Below are 21,991 nucleotides of genomic sequence, written 5' to 3' on the forward strand. Positions count from 1 at the left end.
TGATAATAACAGTGAATACAGACATACATACATTGTACATATATGTACAATGATTTTATATATAAACTCTTAAATTAAGTAAGATAGTATTTTCATAGAAATAATTTCCTTTATATTATAAACACGCACACACATATAAGTATATATATTATAAGCACATGTGTAATTTGTAAAAATTGTTAAAAACGCTAAATTTGGTTTGAAATTCATAGCAAATGTTAAATTGTAGAAAGATTAATTTTTACCACCAATCGAAATACATTATCCTTATATTTCAATTTAGTTGACTATTTCTTCATTGTCTGTGAGACGTATCAGATAAACCATCAATGTGGAAACAGAAACCCATTTAAACTAATTTATACATCTACAATATAAGGCATTTGAAATATTTGTCTTATCGTTTCTAATTATAATAGGAGAATTTTCCAAATATTGTTTATTGAAATTTGCAGACATTGTTTTCGTTTTTATATAAATTCCCCCAATACACTGGCTTTGATAAATACATAGATTTTTTGCTTTACTTTTTCTTCACGACCAAAACAAACAATTTCTTATCAGTGGTAGACAATCACATATACAATTCCATGAAATAAAATAATTCCATATTTTTATAGTGTGTTACCTATTGCAAACATCGCATGTTTCATTATTACAACTATCGGTAGACACCAATCAGGGATCACATGAATTGTTATTACTTACACATGATTCAATACAAATAAAAAATACCGATAGAGAAAACAATATTAATAACCCAATATTGAATGATTCATGATAGATAGTTTATTATTTCATTTGTAGCTCCACGGAATTATTATTTTGCCCATTAGGAAATTATTCTTACTTTGAAGTTATCAATTTGAAAACTGGATAATTGGACGGACATGGAGGTTTATATATATCTATAAAAAGACTTTGCTGATGAGTAACTGAATAATCATCAACGTCCTGGCAAAACACGCAGTCGAAGTTTATGATTTGAAATTTCCATCATCTTGCTGGTCATATGATATGCAAATATGAATAGAAATGATCAGAGAATATCGACATAGTGGGTCGGCTATTACAAGTGCTAATCTACCTGCTACAACTTTGGAAATTTAAAAAAAGATCGAGACAAAATAAACTATGTTAATTATCAATGCTCAAGATGTCCAAGGGACTCAGACCGTATGGGGAAGTAAAAAAGACATCCATAAATCAATGATGTCGATTTTTTTTGAAGTTTTGAAGGGTTACCTCTACCTCTACAAAAAATCGAAAAACATATTATTGACATATTGTAAAGTAAAAAATTTCAAGTCGATGGTAGCAAAATAGGCTCAGATATTACCGTTTAAAGTGAAGAATCCGTTGTGTTTTGTGTGTAGAGGCGCAACTTAAAATGGCAATTTTGAAGTCGGCGCCAACAATAGCTCGAAAATGAACGGACCGATCTTCATATATTTTAATGAACTTATTAAATACATAAAAATATTTTCTTAAAGAACAGAACTATACAATATTTGTCAAGTACAAAAATTCAAAAAAATAGTATAAAATATGCTTTTTCAGATTAAGGATAAAAATACTTAAAAACATTGGTAGTTTCTTTGAAAAAAACTTGAAAAATGAGTTTTTTTGTCTGCATAAATTGGGATAACCCATTAAGATAAGAAGGATAATTGTGGATAAGATATGCTACCATGGGAATTAAAAAAGTAAAAAATCGTAAAGTTCTGTACACAATTTTAGGCCAGACAATGTATAGCTACACCAAAACATGGACTTATCTACAGTGACCAAATCTCCGAAAACCTGGCCAAAAATCGAAAAAAAAAACTTTTATCAATTTACGCTAAAAATCGTCAAATATTGTCTATATAGGGTCCCACTGCATGTAGTTATGAAAAAAATACGTTTCTTGTTTAGAAAGTGGGTATAAAAGCAAGTCAAGTGACCCTATTTAGAAAAAAATTTTTTCTCAATATATAATATCCAAAATAAACGACGGTTGTTAAATATTTTTTGTGCAACTGTAATGAAAGGTATATGAAACGAATTTAAAATGTTCAGTGTTGCCAATAAAGTGCCCGTTTTTTAATAAGTGGTGTTCGTACTTGTTGATTTTTTTATTGGTCAATTTTCGCAATAAATGTTAAAAATAATTGTGAGTAAGATCGAGTTGGGCTGTGTACCTTACCATTTCTTAAAAAGGGAAGAGTTTTTTTTACCGTTTTCCATCGAAACATTCTGCACATATTGGCAATTTTCGTTTTTATGTGATATTTTTTCTTGCAGGTATGTACAGATTTTCTTTCATTCAGAATGTCAGAATTAGTATAGGACCTATAGAAACATTTTCTAGAATATTTTCATCGGATACGATCACATTTTATAGAATAAGGGACCAAAAAGACCCCTTTAATGACCGTCTGAGAGTTTTGCGCCCGCAGGGAACCTCAAATGTCAAATTACCGCTATTTCGGAAAAAAAAATGTGCTAAAATTCTCAAACTACCGAAAATTGGGAGGTGTCCCCATATGGGGATATATCAAAAATAGTGGATCTATGTTGAAAATTTCTGATAAAAAAGTCCTCTAACGCTGGGAATCTCAAAAATGTAACTAAAATTTTCAAAATACTTAAAATCGGGAGGTACCGTTATATGGTCAAATAACAGGTAGTCGATCAGCAAATATAACTAAAATCCTCAAATTACCTAAAATCTTGAGGCACCGTTATATGGGAGTTAAACAAAAAAATGGACCTTTGTTGACATTTTTTATTGAAAAATATTTGTGACCACTGGGAATCCTTAATGTCAGATTACAAGTAGTACGGTCGAAAATGTAGAAAAAAATTTCAAAATTTCGAAAATCGGGAAGTACCGTTTTTGGTGCTATAACAACATTTCGAGACTGCAGGGAACCTCAAATGTAAAATTACGGAACTACCCGTAAGTCAAACATTGCAGCAAAAACCTCAACATACCGAAAATCGGGCTATGCCAAAACATGGACCTATGTTGAAATTTGTTGATGGAGAAATTTAGTGACAAATGTCAAACAAAAGCGTCAGACAAAAATTGAAGCGAAAGTCTTCAAAATACTGAAAATCGGGAGGTACCGTTGTATGTGGGCTATACCAAAATGTGGGCCGAATTGCCTACACAACAAGTAAAAAAGTATCCGTCGGCTTTGCCGACAGAGATATACCCTCAGCCTGTGTATATTCAAACAACTTTTTCCCAAAAACGTATGTATTTAGGGGGTTTAAAAAATTTTGGATGTATGAACCGACAAAAATGTTCATTAGGATTAAATATCAAAAGTTTTGCGTAGAAGATACTTAAAGGAATAAATCGACATTGACCATTATAGAAATGGATCTCCAGCCACTACATATGGTGCCATAGCACTGTAGTTCCGCCCGTGGACACAAATCGAAAATTTTATGGCGACAAATTTGATTGCGATTGAAAGAAATATTCTCTAAACACATTAAATTTTTAATATTCAATATTATTTTTGCCAATTTACAGCGTTAATATGTCAAGTTAAGTCGAAGAAGTTGAGACTTGTATGCGGTGCCTTAAAAACGAAAATAGATCCCCAAAGCATTCGTAGTTTATGAGTGAAATTAGAAAAAATTGAAGTGGTTAATGTACAATTTCCAAAATATATCTTATAGTTGATGACATTGACTATGTTTTTACGAAAAAACATATTGAAAATTCGTTTTCTAACTTCCTTAAAAATAAATTTCTTGTATAGGATTTTTTGTGCTATTTTTAATATCATTAATATACATTTATGTTGAGTTTTACAAATGTTGGCCCCGTAAGGGCCAGTCCATATATTTTTTAAAATACAGTGGAAAGTCTCTAGTTTACGATAAAACGAGATCCAGCTGCCCCCAGCTGCCACCCTGTAAGTTATTCCTTTTATACCACGCCTGTAAAATCGTCAATATTCCGAAAATCGGGAGCTACGTTTATATGGGAGCTATACCTAAACGTGGACCTATATTGAACATTTTTTGCAAGGAGGTATGTTGTTCCCTCAGAACTCAAAATGCAAAATTACAGCCAAATCGGTTGGAAAATTTGGCTAAAATCGTCAAAATTCCGAATATCGGGAGATACGTTTATACATTAATATACATTTATGTTGAGTTTTACAAATGTTGGCCCCGTAAGGGCAAGTCCATATATATTTTAAAATACAGTGGAAAGTCTCTAGTTTACAATAAAACGAGATCCAGCTGCCCCCAGCTGCCATCCTGTAAGTTATTCCTTTTATACCACGCCTGTAAAATCGTCAATATTCCAAAATCAGGATCTACGTTTATATGGGAGCTATACCTAAACGTGGACCTATATTGAAAATTTTTTGCAAGGAGGTATGTTGTTCCCTCCGAAGTCAAAATACAAAATTACAGCTAACTCGGTTAGAAAATTTGGCTAAAATCGTCAAAATACCGAATATCGGGAGGTACGTTTATATGGGACCTATATCTAAACTTGGACTTATAATGAACATTTGTTGCAAGGAGGTGTGTTGTTCCCTCAGAACACAAAATCCAAAATTAGAGCCAAATCGATTGGAAAACTTGGCTAAAATCAAAATACCGAATATCGGGAGGTACGTTTATATGGGAACTATACCTAAACGTGGACCTACATTCATTAAAATTGTTTTTCTCTCTTTTGGGCTCGTTATAAAACTATGTCTAAAATTTCGGCAGCGAATGCAAGTTACTACAACAAAAATCAGGTCTTAAAGTGAACTTATCCGAACTTTTGTGTGGGAGGTACCGGATTGAGTGGACAAATGTAGTCCATATTTGAACCTGATCTATTTCTGGTAGATATATTAGGATGTGTAAAGTATGGACCAATTCGGACACACCCTTCAAGAGTTACCGTACGAACAATTTTTCCGAACATTTTTGAACTTTTGTGGGGGAGCTACCTGAAGGAGTGGACCGATATGGCTTATCTTCGAACTTAAACTATGTTTGGACAAAATATTACTAAGGCCAAATTTTGGACCGAATCGGCAGATCCGTTCGAGAGTTATTTTGCGCTCCAACCACAGTGTTTTACACAAGGTGTCATAGGTCATAGGTCGGGTCATTTTCTCAGGAAGTATGGACTTGCCCGTGATGAAACTTATACCGTCGTATGGGAAGAAGTGAATACAAGTTGTTGTAACAAAAGCTATTCGAGAGCAGGTCCAAAACTGAACTTATCCGAAATTTTGTGTGGGAGGTACCTGAAGTAGTGGGCCGATTGAGTCCATATTGGAACCTCATCTAAGTCTGGTAGAAATTTCACGATGTGCGAAGTATGGACCAAATTATCAAGAGTTATCATGCCCACAAAATTTCCGAACATTTTGGAACTTTTGTGGTGGAGGTACCGGAAGGAGTGGACCGATATAGCTCATCTTCGAACTTAAACTAAGTTTGGACAAAATATGAAAGCCAAAAAAGGAAAGCCAAAATTTGAATCGGTTCATCCGTTCGAGAGTTATCGTGCGCACCAGCCAGCTAGCCAGACAGACGGACGGACGTGGCTAAATCAACTCTAAATTGTATGAAACACATTTTTTCCAAATATACTTGGGGTCTAAAACCATTATTTCGATGAGGCACATTTTGCCCGTATGAAAGTGTATATCACCAATATTTTTGAAAATTTAACATAGCTGAAGCCAAGGTTTACCCTTTTAGAATACGCGACTCGTGATTGTATATTGTACAAATTAAATACTTTTGGATAAAATGAAATGTTTTTGGACGTGGCAAAAAATATTGGCTTTAAAAGATAATTTGCGTGGAAGCTGTGGCTATATTTATGTTAAAAAATTGGTGAAAATGGGTTGAAGCCACCATGTCTTTTTTCGTTATCTCTCGATTTGTGAGTAAACCACACTTCCCTCGAATTTCATGTCAAAGTAAAAGCAGAAGCAAACTAAATAAGGATCATCTCACTAATGTATTACTTTTCAAAATTTCGTCTGCTTCTACCATTAAATGATGCTGACATTTTGAAGCCAGATTTACAGTGTTTTTTGAAAATTTCTTCTAATTTCATTCCGCAAACAGGTTTTTCAAAAAAACATATATAGGATTGTAGTACTTGCGATTCTGAGTTATTTGATACGAATATTGTGAATGTAGTCTGCACAGCATCATAGAAATCTGCATACAAATGCGAAAATTTTTTGCGAACATTTTTCTAAAAATCATATTTTTCGAGCCTAATTATAACAATTGTCATTCGATTTATTCGTACATGATTGCACATTTTAGTTTTTTACGTTCCTGATCCAATAAATCATTCCCCGTGAAAATCCATCTACTAAAACGCGAGTTACAAGAAATTCCAAAGTAGAAAAAGCATCTAAAATTGTTTTTGGAAATATCGCGTATTTTATCGCGTTTTCTACGGTTCGTTTCCACTGCAATGAAACAACTAGTACAGCATCTTCGTTTTAGCGGAAACAGAGATTTGAAAACTTCACTGATAAGGGAGCTACTTTCATTTTATCCCAAAAAATAGTGTGTGATGCTACATCCACGGTTCTTGATTGATCGCCTTGAATTAGATATATATCGATACAGATTTTCATGGTGAACACTGAAATCGGATGCGGACAAAAATTGTATGCTCTTTGCGCAAATTAGCCATATTTTATAGGTTTTTTAATGCTAGGATGCAGCCGATGCTACATCTTAGCCTCCAATGTAAATTTCGAAAAATATATTTAAATTAAAAGATATGATCTTGCTGTACATGAAAATCACATGCGGACAAAATGATTTTGATAATTACGCGATTTACACGTATTTCAAAATGCATATAAATTAAAATGGGTTATTTGACCTCTGTTTCCTTTATTCCCATTTACCTTTCCTAATAGGAAAGCTTTAATATGAATGTCAATAAAGCAAAATCCGTATATTTTATTGGGAGATTTAAGCAAAATGAAGGAAGTATTCCTATAGATTTTTTCCAATATTTTCTACTACATACTGCAGGTGAAAAAATATTTTTTCACAAAAAAATTCTTTTTTGACCAAAATATGTGCTTATTTTGGCTGTAACATCAAAACTATAACACCAATCTGTACGACTGTAGTCTCATTTGATTCGCCGTGAAATTTTGATCCACAACTAATTTTTATGTAATTTTATGACGACTAAATGGGCCTTCATTTTGAAAAAAGTTGACTTATATTCAATAATTTATCAATTTAATATACATTCCGCGAATTCTGTGTAACATTTTGCAGGTATTATGCAATCTACTCGCTGAAGTCACTTCGAGATAACTTTTTTGTAACAATGGTGCTCATTAAAATAATTAGCGTTTTTATAATATTTTCTTTCTTAAAAAGCGAAATAAAAGCGCCATAACTTTTGTCCGCAACAACCAAAAATTGGCTCGCGACCAGATTCGTTCTGGGAATTTTTTTCTTAACCTACATATCAAAAATCGTTGATGTAGCGCGAAATAAAATTATCCTTTTTTTCTGAAATGGAATATTAAATAATTGACAATATTCGTGATATACCCTTTCTAGCCTAAAGGCTGAGGGTATAAAAACATGAAAAATGAGATTTTTTTTGATCTGCACAAATAAGGATAACCCCTTAAGATAAGAAGGATAGAGTATATGTATACGTAATAAAATACCAGAGATGCACATACCCATACATAAAATGTCATACCAAAAGTGGTAAAATACTAGAAATATAGAAAAAGACGCACAGATATCCCAATTTCCAATTTATGGAATTTCATTTCCAATGCGGATATATCTGCTTCTGTTGAATATATTATAATGGGAGAGAGAGCCTTTGCTCACTTGTTTTTATTATGATGACGATAGCGAAGTTCCTTTTTGCAGCAGGGTGTCCTCTCGCTCTCTATTACAAGGGTATAAGCCAATACTTCCTGAGATAATGGCCCAAAAGTGTTAAAATCCTTGCGGCACCAGCTGAAAGTGAAAAAGGAAAGTCCATGCTTCCTAGAGCTCTAAAAAGATTCCGGATTTATTCGAAACATGCACAATCGTTATGATAAATTACCCTAAAGCAGCATCCGGCAAAAAGGGACACACGTGCCCTTGATGAGTATAACAGCAATTCAGTCTTCGTTCAGAAGTCAATGAAGAACGTTCTGCTGTCGCTTGTTTCAATGATTTTTAATTTTAGCAATGCATTAACGCACACGCTGTTTTGTGGAGAGAGCGAGAGAGAGTCGTATGCGTGAGACCACAAACAATGCGTTTGTATTAGTGCCGATACCTGCCCTAAAGTTTCTGTATTTTTGTAGGCAAGTTCATACGTCCAAAAATCCACACAATTCTCAAAACGACCAAAATACATATTTCTGATGTCCATAGATGAAAGAATCAATATACACAGGCTGAGGTTATATCATTGTCGGAAAAGCCGTCTGTTGTAATCAATCTAGCGTCCGCAATAATTGAGATAGAACGCTAGTATTTTGCCCTCGAGCATCTTTTTTTCATAGACAGGTCACATTAGAAGATGGGCCACATAGGTCCACGTTTTGGTATAGCCTCCTATATCGGTACCCCCGATTTAAGGTATTTTGAGGATTTTATGTAATTTTTTTTTACCAAACTAGCTGAAATTTCACATTTGAGGTTCTTAATGGACTAGAAACTTCTCCACTAAAAATTCTCAAGATAGGTCTACGTTTTGGTATAGCCACCTTATAACGGTACCACCCGATTTAAAGTATTTTGGGGCTTCAAGCTACATTTTCCGGCCGAATTAGCTGAAATTTCACATTTGAGGTTCTCAATAACCAAAAAACTTCTCCACTAAAATTGCCAATATAGGTCTACGTTTTGGTATAGCCCCCGTATAACGGTACCGCCCGATTTCAATTATTTTGACGTTTTTAGCTACATTTGCAGACCGAATTAGTTATAATTTATCATTTAGGGTTCCCAGTGATCAAGAAATGTCTCCAAGAAAAATTATGGACATAGGTCCACGTTGTAGCTTACGTATAACGGTACCGACCGACCGATCAGAGTATTTCATGGTGGAGTGTATAAAAAGTTCGGCCCGGCCGAATTTACCGCCTTTTACTTATTTTATTTCGCCCCACTCTACTGTACTATTATTTTTAGGTTTGTGTTAATTCACACACAATGACTTTAACCAAGGAATTCCATTTAACAGCTCACTCCCGGTAATTCCCTACCCACATAAAACAATTTTCAAGATAAACCAAAAATAATCATTTTTTTCGCATTGGCGTACGTCAATTGTCATTCTTTATCTCTTATTATCAATATGAGATAAATAAACAGAAGAAAATTAAAAAATAGTGTGATTAAACCTCAAAAATCATTTCTCACCTAGAATTACGTCAAGTCAACATGTGATGAAAGCAATCCACTTCAAACAAGTTCTTTGCAAACACTTTATTTTAGGAAGCTTTTCACAAAACTTGTTACGTTTATTTCTTTCGAAAATATGAATAACAACAAGCTTTAGCTTAAATATGTACCATCAAAATGTAGACACGAAAAACAGCTGTTAATGTGGAAAAGCTTATTCGCTTGGAAATATTTCATGTTGCCTTTTCTTTGATACATTTTACATGTCTCTTCGTAAACGAAAATCAAAAACAAAACAAAAAAACGAAGAAAACTTGTTCTAATGTGCTTTGGCACACTTTTCTCACATTTACTTTCAATCATTCGCCACCACCAGCCAGCCGCCAGTCATTCATTCATATTTTTGCCTTCCTATTTTTTTTTTGTTTGTTTGGAAAAATATATGTATGTATCTACACAACGAACGCACTTCCCATGCCCCCACACGTTTTTAGATGCACACACCGCACACTCTATGTTGGCATTTAATGTCTGTCTCGTGCTTGACCTGCATGAAATAGAAACATTACGTTTTGAATTGACCGAACGAACACACATTAAAATTCCCCTCTTTTATTTTTTGTTGAAAATTAAAGATGGTTGATTAGTTAGTATGAAGCGTGCGTACGCTTTTTTACTACACGATAATTGTGTGTAGACAGGTGATGATGGTTGATTGGTTTGTGGGTGGCTAACCTATCATTTCTATGGACATCAGTGTGTGCCATATGAAGTACAGTGTATTTTTTTCAGAAATATTAAAAACAAAAACGATTTCAAATCAATCAGATAAAAAAGCAATTTCATTACAAATAAACTTGGGCTGGGACAAACATTAGTCATAATTTTGAATTTTGTAAAGAAGGGGATTTTTTATTATACCTAGCTTCTACATCAATACCATAGTATACAACTCTCCAATTGTTATGCAAGATCTAAAATGTTGTTCATGCTTCATAAACGCAAAAACACTTGTTTATTGATATATGACAAACTCTAATTAAAATAGCAATAATTTTTTGAATTCTCAAGATATTAACATGATATGTTGCCACAATACGAAGTAGGATGGCTAAAAAAAAACCCGAGCTAGACATTTTTAAATGAGCTATACCCGTCCACCTGTCTCTTTCAATTATGAATAAAGACTTTTATCACAGGTAAGTAGACGGGTAACGTTCCCTGAAAATGTCTTGTATATCAAACATGGCTTAAAATTCCAAGCCAAATGTATCGTCTGGCTAAAAGAAGTGGTCATAAATCCACTTTTTTATGAAAACGGCGTTGAAACTACAAGTGAATGCATGTAATATAAGATACGAAAAATATTATTATGTAACGGAAGTTCATATCTCCATTTGGAATTTTTAACCCCCAGACAATATCGGTTGGAACGTGGACTTGGAATGTATCTTTCTTTATATAGGGGCTTTAACAAAATCTTTAACAATATTGAAAATCGTTTGCGGGAGGCTTTTTACTCCCTAAAAACCAAAATAACTAAGAGAGGACTATAGAAGGACGGGGCCGACCCTGTGATACCCTATACCACATCCTCTGGGCATTTTTTCCACGGAATTTATTTTATGTGATTGCTGATATAATTATTAATTTATATTTTGCATCATTTATTATTGCTATAACCTGCATCAAAAGAAAGGCCTCAAAATTTAAAATTTAGACCAAAATTTTAATTTGGATGTTTTCCAGCAATGGGACCAAACCTCTGACTTCCGGCCAAAATGTGAAAATGAACTGCAAGCTCTAGGGTGATTATGGTTACACTACACAGGCTGTAACTATCCCATTTGGAAATTGTATTCAATGAGTCTTCAAAGGTGTCCCAAATCCATTGAAGGCGGCTCGACGACAGCCCTTTGGGATCATTGACGACATTTTCACACAAATGTCACAAAACTCATGCACGACAAGTTGAGCGACAAGGTAAGCGAAGTTGTCTTCAACGACGATACAATGGACATTGTCTTGTTCTTTGAATACGTAGACAACTTTGTCTTAAACTCACTCATTGATGACAGTGTTATTCAAATTTTCGCAGACCTTGTCTCCATTTGGCCTCTAAATGGATTCCAACCTGAAATAGAATAAAAAGATCAGTACTTTTCCATAACATTAACTTGCGCTTTTTATACCCTCAGACTTTAGGCTCGAAAGGGTATATCACAAATATTGTCAAATATTTCATATTCCATATCAAAAAAATGTTAAATTTTTTTTCGCTCTACATCAAAGATTTTTGGTGCATAGGTTAAGAAACAAATTCCCAGTACAAATCCGCTCGCGAGCCAGTTTTTTGTTGGAGGTTTTATTTTCGTTTTAAAGAAAAAATTATTATAAAAACGCTAATTATTTTACCGCGAGCAATTGCCACCAAAAAGTTATCTGGAAGTGCCTTGAGTTAGTAGATTGCATAACATTTGTTAAATGTAAATCAGTACTGGCGAAATGTATAATAAATTGATAAATTATTGAATGTAAGTCAACTTTTTTCAAAATAAAAATCCATTTACCCGCTATAAAATTACGAATAAAATCGTTTCGATGCCACAGCCAAAATAAACACATATTTTGGTTAAAAAAATAATTTTTTGTTTGAAAAAAATATTTTTTCACATTCATCATGTAGTATAAAATTTTGGAAAATTCTATAGAAATACTTCCTTCATTTTGCTTAAATCACCCATTAAAATAAACGGATTTGGCTTTACAGACATTCATATTAAAGCTTTCCCATTGAGGAAGATAATTGGGATGCTGAGGATATTTTTTAAGGCTTCTGAAATGGAAATAGAGGTCAAATAACCCATTTTAATTTATATGCATTTTAAAATACATGTAAATCGCGTAATTATCAAAATCATTTTGTCCGCATGTGATTTTCATGTACAACAAAACCATATCTATTAAGTTGTACATATTTTTCGAAATATAATTTGGACTCTAAGATGTAGCATCGGCGGCATCTTAGCATTAAAAACCCTATAAAATATCGCTAATTTGCGCAAAGTGCATAAAATTTTTGTCCGCATCCGATTTCAGTGCCCACCATGAAAATCTACATCGATATACATATATCTATTTGAAGGCGATCAATCGAGAACCGTGGATGTAGCATCACACATTATTATTATTATTATTTTTTTTTTTTTGATAAAATTAATGTAGGTTCCTTATCAGTGAAGTTTTCACACCTCTGTTTCCGCTAAAACGAAGATGCTGCGCAGAAAACGCGATAAAATACGCGATATTTTCAAAAACTATTTTAGGTGATTTTTCTACTTTGGAATTTCTCGTAACTCACGTTTTAGTAGATGGATTTTTACGAGGAATTATTTATTGGATCCGGAACGTAAAAAACAAAAATGTACAATGGAGTACGAGGTATTCTAGAGACAATTGCAAATATTAGACACGAAAAATATGATTTTTGGAAAAATGTTCGCACAAAATTTCCGCATTTGGATGCAGATTTCTATGAAGTTGTGCAGACTACATTCACAATATACGTATCAAATAACTCAGAATCGCAAGTACTACAATCCTATATATGATTTTTTGAAATTATAATTGAAATTAGAAGAACATTTTAAAAAACCCTGTAAATCTGGCTCCAAAATGTCAGCATCATTTAATGGTAGAAGCAGTTCAAATTTTGAAAAGTAATACATTAGTGAGATGATCCTTATTGAATTTGCTTTAACTTTTACTTTGACATGCAAATCGAGAGAAGTGTGGTTTACTCACAAATCGAGAGAAAACAAAAAAAGACATGTTGGCTTCAACACATTTTTACCAATTTTTTAACATAAATATACCAACAGCTTCCACGCAAATTATCTTTTAAGGCCAATATTTTTTGCCACGTCCAAAAACATTTCATTTTATCCAAAATTATTTAATTTGTATAATATACAATCACAAGTCGCGTGTTCTGAAAGGTAAACCTTGGCTTCAGCTATGTTAAATTTTCAAAAATATTGGTGATATGTACCGTAATGAGCTATACCTTCATTGACATACACCAAACATTTTTAATAACTAAACGTCTTCATAAAGGACTCGAAGTATTAAGTTTAGCAGTCATTTTTAAAAAAGCTTTAGAGTTATCTTGCACATTAGCCGTTTTAGTATGTGCAGGCAGGGTTTTGGATCTTTTGGGCCATTTTTTCAGGACGTATTGTCCTACTCCGGAAAGAATACCGTTGTAAATAAGGCCGCAAGAACAACCTACCGAAAAAAGAATCAAAACGATGCGAGAGGAGCTCTTGAACTTCACTTTTTCCGAATTTTGTGTAGGAGGTACCCGAAGGAGTGGACCTGTATAGTCCATACTCCTACCTGATACATGACTAGATGAAATAATACGATGTGTAGAGTCTGCACCAATCAGAAACTCCCCGCGAGAATTATCTTGCGAATTTGCCATTTTGGTTGGTGCGGTCAGGGTTTATTGCAGCTTTTAGGCTAATATCTCAAGAAGTTTGGACTTGCGCAAGAAAAAAATTGTACAGTCGTAAAGGGAGCCTCAAGGACAACATACTGAAAAAAATTCAACTTAACCCGAGAAGTGCTCTTAAAATGCACTTTATCCGAATTTTGTGTGGGAGGTACCCCAATATAGTAGATATTCGCTACGGAGATAAAAGACTTGTAAACTTACGTTAAAGTTGACAGAAAACAGTATTAGGCCTACATCTATCATTATCAATTCCAGCAGTGATTTTCAGGAGACCACTGACGTAGCCAGTGGGTATTTTTTACTTTTGCAGGTAAAATGTGCAAAAAAATGTTTAAAAAATACCATATGGGCGTTTGCTACGTCGGTACAAAAAACTCCATTAGACCTCTAACAAATGATACGTTCTTCTGGCCTAACATGTCCATCGACTGCATAGATTTGTGAAACAATGTGAGGTGAGAAGATGTGAGGAAGACTAGATGTGAAATAATCATCTACAACTTTAAAAAAGCGTTTACTGGATTATGGGGAACAAATAGAATACACCATAAAATAGAGGTCGAAAATGGAGTACTGTTCTTTAAAATAGAGTACGGTTGTTGATTAAAAGTCAAAAATTAATTTAAATTACCATTCTCTAAAAAATATTTTTTTATACACTTCAAGTCCTTATGTGTAAGGATTAAGGATTATTACATGTTTCAAAAGGACAATGGCCTCAAAAGTATGGGTTCCCTTCAAGAAATTCCCGTTTTTTCAAACAGGACAAGTCGAAACTCGATCAAGATCACCCCATATTGAAACTTTAGAGCTTTTCTGAGCATTTAATGTCTTTAGAATTCATAAACAGGACATAAAACTCGGAACTTTGTCGCTACAGATGTTGTATTTGTAGGTGACCAATTTTTGTGGATTTTACGATCCAGTCTACGTTGGACTTGTCACTATAAGTCCTATAACTGCCATTAAAACCAATTAATATATTCTTTATGATATCAAGTACTGATTTAGTTTCATTTTGTTCAAAAATATCAAGAATTTTTTACACAGTTCCACGCGGATTCTCCGTTGTATACTAACTTTTGCGACATAAATTTTGGTCTGTTTGGGATTCGAACCGTACATTTGCTAATGTATGCAAATATTTTGCACTTTTAATTGTTATTACGGAAGACAACCTTCTTGTATATCAAATAAAACTAATTGTTTGTTGTTTTCAAGACGTTATAGTGATATTTATCCCTAATACATTTTGGTTTCAACGGTGTATACTAACTTTTGCGACAGACTGTATGGTATGGTGCACACGGTGCTCTTGAATCAAATTTAAATGGAAGGTGCTTACACCTGGGAAGTTTTTGCGGATTCTGAAACTACAATGTTCATAGATGAGAAAAATCAAAAAACAAAAAAAAATCGCAGGAGCGCTTCTTTCAATAAATCGCGATTCAAGTTGACATTTTTAGGGGTTGTTTAGGTTTTCACGATTTTGCTTAGAAACCGCAAAACCTATCAGAATGAGACTTAATGAAATATTGTAGCTATGAAAATTCTCTACAAGATTGACGTTTACGGTATTTTCGTAGGTTTTACCAGTTTTGAGATATTGAAGTTCAAATTCGGACAAGTCACTGACTGTATCGCCCCCTTATAAAACAAAGTCATGAAGGGTGCGCCTTAACTAACTTTTAATGAAAACCGCTTACACAGGGGAAGTTTTTGTGAATTCTGAAACAGCAATGTTCATACATGAGAAAAATCCAAAAACAATAAAAAATCGCTGTAGGGATTTTTAAATAAATCGTGGTCAAAATTCACATTTTTAGGTGTCCAATCGAAATTGAGCTAAAGCAAATGTTGTAGCTGTGAAAATTCTCTACAATATAGACATTCATGGTTTGTTCTCAGGCTGCACCATTTTTGAGATAAAGAAGCTCAGTTTACATTTTTAGGTTTTTTGAAAGGTTTTCGCGATTTTGCTTGAAGACGGCAAGTCTTATCGGCATGGGACCTGAGAAAATCTTATAGCTGTAAAAATTCTCTACAAGACTGGCTTATGTAATTTTTCCTAGGTTGTAACATGTTTTAGATATATAAGTTTAAGTTGGGAAATTGCAGTCATGACATTGTTTTATAAGGAGACGATACAGAATTGAATTGAATTTGAATTGTCCCAATTTCAACTTCTATATCTCAAAAGTTGTAAAACCTACGAAAATATCATTAAGGTCAATCTTCTAGGGAATTTTGATAGCTACAGCATTTTCTTTATTCCCATTTTGATAGGGCTTGCGGTTTCCAAGCAAAATCGCAAAAACCTAAACAACCCCTTAAAATTTCAAATTGATTTATTTAAAAAGCGCTCCGGCGATTTTTTTTTTGTTTTTTGATTTTTCTCAGCTATGAACATTGTAGTTTCAGAATGCGCAAAAACTTCCCAGGTGTAAGCACCTTCCATTTAAATTTGATTCAAGAGCACCGTGTGGAGGGTACGATAAGCTTGGTTAGGTTGAACTTAAAATTTTTTTACTTGTTGAATTCTTTCTCTTAGAGTTTAATTGTAATGACGTCCAATATTAATCAAAACCTTTAGAGCTTTAAATTGGTCTCAACAGTGGTCGAATACTAGGAATATAGAAAAAGATTTCCGATTTGTGAAATTTTATTTCCTTGGCAGATATCTTTATTTTGTTGGACGTATACCATATGAGCTTTTAAGCAGTACCAACTATGAAGTTCTGTATATTTTAACGATACTTTTTAAATTCTCTTTAATTGAATAATACAAAAATATTATATTTCACCAAATATTAAAAACTCGAATATACTGTGCAACAGTATTTTTAATAGACATTTTATTTTAATGTTAATCGATCTACTATGTGTATTGTGGGTTCGAGGACAAGAATTATAGCAATTACTATAATTTTAGGTTGATTGCATCGACAATAAGGAGTATTAACAGGGGATGGCCACAGACGTAAAATACCATAATACTTACATAAGAATAATAAATTGTTATTTTCCAATTATTGTTTGTAAAGGTAATATTGAAGATGGAACTTTTTTCAATTGAAGTCTGAACTTTACGATACGTATGTATGGATGTGTATGTAGTTCTCTTTAATTTAAAAAGCGTGTCATGTTTTGGTATACATATATTAAATTAACTTTTCATATTTTCTGTATGTATGTATGTCTGGTATATTGTATTGATTGATCCATTGATTTATGGCCACTAAAAATGAAAATTTTCTTGAATTTTTTACAAGAAATCTACCAAATTGTTTTTAGAAGATTTTGTCTTTATCTGGTAGATCACACATTGATCTACTTTCGGAATTTTAATGCTCAAATCTCAGCTAATTTTTGTCCGATCGACTCGAAAATGCAACATATTCTATTCAAAAATAAATTGTTCGATTTTGTAGAATTTGTAAGTGGACATAACCCCTTAATATGCTCCCATGGTAACTTATTTATGTTGTCCTATCATCTCATTTCTTGCATGACGAATACTCGAAGTGGTCAATTTGAAGCAATTTAATATTAATTGTTTAGCACGTGTTAAACTTTGGCTAGGTACAACTAGGCACAAAGAGCAGATGACTAGACAGTTAATTCCTTTAAAGACATGTGTTTACCCTAATTTTGTTTGAATTAAGACACCACCGACGTAGCCTGGGCCGCCTTCCTCACCAAATTGCTAATTTTAAGACATTTTTCTTATTTTATACCAGCATACGTTATGGTGTCGGGACGTGTTTGCGGCTAGTTATGCAAGTTATGCATGTATTTATAAATGTAACTTTGAACACTTGAGCAGTACTAAAAAGTAGATATTAGAAAGAACTTAAATATATATGAAATACAAAGAACTAAGAGAACTGATGGGGTCAAGTGGTGTTAATGAAACTGCCTTTCCCGAAAGTAAATATTTAAATATTTTAAATATTTAAATTTTTAAATTTTTAAAATTTAAATACAACAAAAAAGGAGCTTAAACTGAATTACCTTACAAATAATACATATCAAATGTTTATAAGTAAATTTCCATTTCTATGTATATTATCTCAAGAACATATTATAATTATGTCAGGTTCATCACTATCAATTTTCACTACAAATGTAGGGTATATTAGTTGGTCTGTATATCCTCCTTGGAGCCGTTCATCACCCATCCATTCGTCCTCAATGAAACCCTCCCTTATTATAATTTATATTTTCCTAAATAACATAGCAAGGACACGTTGCCCCCAAAAGCCATTTCTTACTAAAAGCTTTTCCGTTTTTTTTTCATGGTATTTTCGCAAAATCCTTCCATTTGGCCTAATTCAAGGTCAGCAAACAAACAATGAGAGAACGGGTCAACTTCACACTTCAACTCTTCGTTCCCAATCATTTACAGCAAGTAATATACCCTTCACCTTTTGGATTTGCTGTTGCCAAACGCAATAATTAAGCCATTTACTTCCGCACCCTAAACAATACAAACCAGAAATAGCCCAAATGACTTATAAAAGCGTAAACTTTTTATCTTCTTTTTTTTTTTTGGTCTGCTGCTCCATATAAAAATGCTTACCTAATGAGTTGCGATAAAAAAACATAGAATAGCAGAACAGAAACCGACATCACAAATTAAAACAGGCTGTTCTAGATATCAAAACGAACACAATTCAGAATAAGCTACCAATTCGTGGGGCAAATGTTCTTTACTTGCAGTAAGTACACGGGGATAAAATTGGATAGTTGCACGTTTAGCAAGATATGGTTTTGTTTCTGTAATATTAAATTAAAATACCAAATTAGAGTAGGATATGTTCGCCAATATTGTTATTCTTTTTCAGATGTTCAATTTTTTTATTATTTATAATTACAACTTTTAAATTTTACAGTAGGTCTATTACTACTTAGTTTTTAGCAGATTCTATTCTATTATTTCAAAGATGAATATAATCCTCACCATGTTTAGCCTATAGGTCGCTATGTACTGTGTCACAAATACTCTTTTACACCAGCTCAAACTCATATTTTTATACCCTCCAGCATCGTATGGAGGGCTTATTAAGTTTGTATTTCTGTTTGTAACACATCGAAATAAATATTTGTATTTATATTAATAATCGTTTCGAACCGATTGAATCGGAATTAGCCATATCCGTCGGTCTGTACACGCAGAAAAATATATGTTAGAAATATGTTTGGATCCAAACAAATATTTCTTTGGAACTGGTTGCAAACAAATATATGTTTGGATCCAAACATGATTTGTTTGTGTCCAAACAAATATTTGTTTGCAACATTTTGTAACATATTTCAATTTTATTTGTTTGGGTTCGAATATATTTTTTTAGGGTTGAGAGAGGATTTTTGTCAAAGAAAGTAACAGCAGGGCTCTCGCGGTTGCGGAATGCTGGTTTATAATAAATTGTGGTGTGTATGCAGCCAAACACGTGTGTTTCATGCTTCGTTGTTGTTAACCAACGTAGCAAGCGAAGGGGAAAAGAAAAAATGTTGATGTTTTTTCTTCAGTTTTCTAAATAAAATCGTTGAGTAAAGACGTTAAAGTGAGTGAATAAATCAGTGTTTTGTGTTTTCTTTATGAAATGGTGATTTTTAGTAAATAAATGTCTAATACATTTTGTAATTTAATCAAAAAGGTGAATGGAACTATTTTATTTCACAACTAAGGAGAAGCGTTAAATGATGTTTCAATATTTTTTTTTTTTTTAACTTTGTTAATGCTAAAAAGTGGACACTATAGGTCCATTCCTTAGGGTACCTCTCACACAAATTATCAACATTTTTGTTAAAGTAAGAATAAGGGTCTGTGCGAGAATCCTTTGGAAAATTTACCGAAGGTTCTCTTAGTAGGCTAGTTTAAAGCGATATGATGTTTTTTGTGGGCAAGTCCATGTTTCCTAATATAATGGTCCTACCGAGAGGAATGACTTCCAAAATAAGACACACTTCCTCTAGATACCTTCCCTGCAAAACTTTTAAGGTTTTATCCTAAATCATATCTTTGTTGGCAAGTTCATACCGCCCAAAATTCTGATGACCCCAAAAAACATGAGTTTTTTTGGAAAAGAAATGTGTTTAATTCACACAGGCTGAGGGTATAAATCTGTCGGCAAAACCGTCTAATATTATTACATTTCATTTCAGAACATTTTATGGTGGAGAACTTAATGTTTTGACTTGTTAGGTACTTTATAAAATTTTGCCATAATTTCCAAGCGACTTGGCTTTGGTTTGGGTTTTCAGACTTATGCAGATAGAACAACTACATTTTTATATAAGGAAAATATAAAAATGTGGAACTAATCGAACATATTTTTATACCCTCAGCCTTTAAGTTAGAAAGGGCATATACACTTTCATACAGGCAAAATGGGCCTCATCGAAATAATGGTTTTAGACCCCAAGTATGTTTGGACGAAATGTGTTTCAGACAATTTGGAGTTGATTTAGCAATGACCGTCCGTCTGTCTGTCTGGGTGGTATGCACGATAACTCTCGAACGGATGAACTGATTCAGTTCAAATTTTGGCTTTCGTAATATTTAGTCCAAAATTAGTTTAAGTTCGAAGTTGAGCTATATCGGTCCACTCCTTCCGGTACCTCCCCCACAAAAGTTCCAAAATGTTCGGAAAATTTGTGGGCACGATAACTTTTGAAGAGAGTAACCGATTTGGTCCATACATTGCACATCGTGAAATTTCTACCACACTTAGATGAGGATCCAATATGGACTCAATCGGTACACGTCTTCGTGTACCTCCCACACAAAATTTCGGAAATGTTGAGTTTAGGACCTGCTCTCGAATCGTTTTGATTTTTGTTGTAACAACTTGTATTCACGCCCCCCCCCCCCATACGGCGGTACAAGTTTCATCAGGGGCAAAACACCATACTTCCTGAGAAAATAGCCTGAAAAAACCATGATACCATGTGTAGTTGTTGGAGCGCAAGATAACTCTCGAACGGATCTGTCGATTCGGTCCAAAATTTGGCCTTCGCAATATTTTATCAAAACATAGTTTAAATTCGAGGATGGGCTATATCGGTCCACTCCTTCAGGTACCTCCCCCACAAAACTTCAAAAATGTTCGACAAATTTTGCGCACGATAACTCTTGAAGGGAGTGACCGATGTAATCCATGCACATCCTAATGTATCTACCAGATATAGATCAGGTTCGAATATGGACTATATTTGTCTACTCCTTCTGGTACCTCTCACACAAAATTTGGGATAAGTTCACTTTAAGACCTGCTCTCGAATCACTTTGATTTTTGTTGAAGCGATTTGCATTCGCTACCTCCATTACGACGATAAAAGTTTTTTCAGGGACAAGTCCATATTTCATGGGAAAACAGCCCGTAAGGGTAAAAAACCCCTACGTCACCGTATGTGGCGGTCGGAGAGCTCGATAACTCTCGAACTGTTCAACTGATTTGGTCCAACATTTGGTCTTCGTCATATTATATCCAAACTTAGTTTCATGGGCAATACCGGTCTACAACTTTCGGTACTTCTCCCCAATTTTTAAAAAATTTCACTAAAATGCTAGGACGATATCACTTGAATGGGGCAACCAATTTGGTCCTAACTTTTGATCTCCTAATATTTTATCAACATTTAGTTTATCTTCTAAAATGACCCATATCGGTCCTTCTTAAGGGTACCTGCCCTACAAAAGTTCAACATTTGTGTCTTAGTTCAGTTAATTCCTAATCCACATTTTTGTCGGCAAGTTCAAATGTCCAAAAAGGCCACAAAATTCTGAAGATACCTTAAATACATTCGATATGTCCGGAGGTGAAAGTTTCGCTTCACATTGGCTGAGGGTATATATATGTCGGCAAAGCCGACTAACACTTTTTTACTTGTTATTTATATAGTTGTGTTCTATTCTACTTATCCAATCGTTCAACAGTGTAAGTATGTAGGTGTACACTGGCATAAACTAAATGTGCAAACTTGACTTTGAAAATTAGCCGTCGCCGTTGTCGTTGTTACATACAAAAAACCGCTCAAATCCACACCGAGCAACAAAAAACCCGACATCAAATTTCGTAAAAAGAT

The 21,991-nt window shown here is 33.8% G+C and overlaps 1 long non-coding RNA gene across 1 annotated transcript in view; it reads right to left on the reverse strand.

The window, feature by feature from the left end:
• Positions 1 to 21,991, reverse strand: part of LOC141391901 (uncharacterized) — a 72,280-nt gene that overhangs the window by 45,612 nt on the left and 4,677 nt on the right. The window lies entirely within an intron of this gene.

This window comes from Musca autumnalis, unplaced genomic scaffold, assembly GCF_047663935.1.
Source record: "Musca autumnalis isolate F117 unplaced genomic scaffold, ASM4766393v1 scaffold_1, whole genome shotgun sequence".
In the NCBI taxonomy this organism is placed as follows: domain Eukaryota; kingdom Metazoa; phylum Arthropoda; class Insecta; order Diptera; family Muscidae; genus Musca; species Musca autumnalis.